The following is a 554-nucleotide window of genomic DNA, read 5'->3' as shown; positions in this document are numbered from 1 at the left end:
CACCCCATCTTTCCACCAGGCTTTGCTTAGCTTGAACCTTTTCACCAACTGCTGCAGCACAGCTAGTAGGATAATCGGGTGCTTTGTGCTCTATCACTTACCTTGTGGTAGCACACGGGGGCCCGTGGCGGGGTTGGAGGAGGCACGCAGGAAAGCAGCAGCCCCGGTAATGCTGAGATGAGGAGCTCAGCCCAAAGACAACAGGTGGGTGCAACAAACAGCCAGAGGCAGCGCAAGGTATCAATGGGGCAATTATGAACAGCGTGACAAGCAGCTGTCACGGAGCACCAGCTGCCTCGCCACCGACATCTCGCACTTAGGAGAGGAAAGAAAGAATGAGCCACCAACAACTGACCCTCCCCCCCGACCCCCACTGACAAAGACGTGTCTAATCGGAGCTGCTACATCAGTGTTTTTTGGTTACTCACGTCCTTTTTCACCCCTACCCGCTTCCCGGTGCATGTTGTACCCTCATTCGTCTGTCATCTCTTGTATTTATGGCATGAAGGGCACGAAGCAAAACTTTCCTGACCTCATCAGGAAGGAAGGGGAGA

The sequence above is a fragment of the Anas platyrhynchos genome, chromosome 3 (assembly GCF_047663525.1).
Source record: "Anas platyrhynchos isolate ZD024472 breed Pekin duck chromosome 3, IASCAAS_PekinDuck_T2T, whole genome shotgun sequence".
NCBI classification, from domain to species: domain Eukaryota; kingdom Metazoa; phylum Chordata; class Aves; order Anseriformes; family Anatidae; genus Anas; species Anas platyrhynchos.
The sequence above is the reverse complement of the archived record's forward strand: the minus strand, read 5'-3'. Positions refer to the sequence as shown.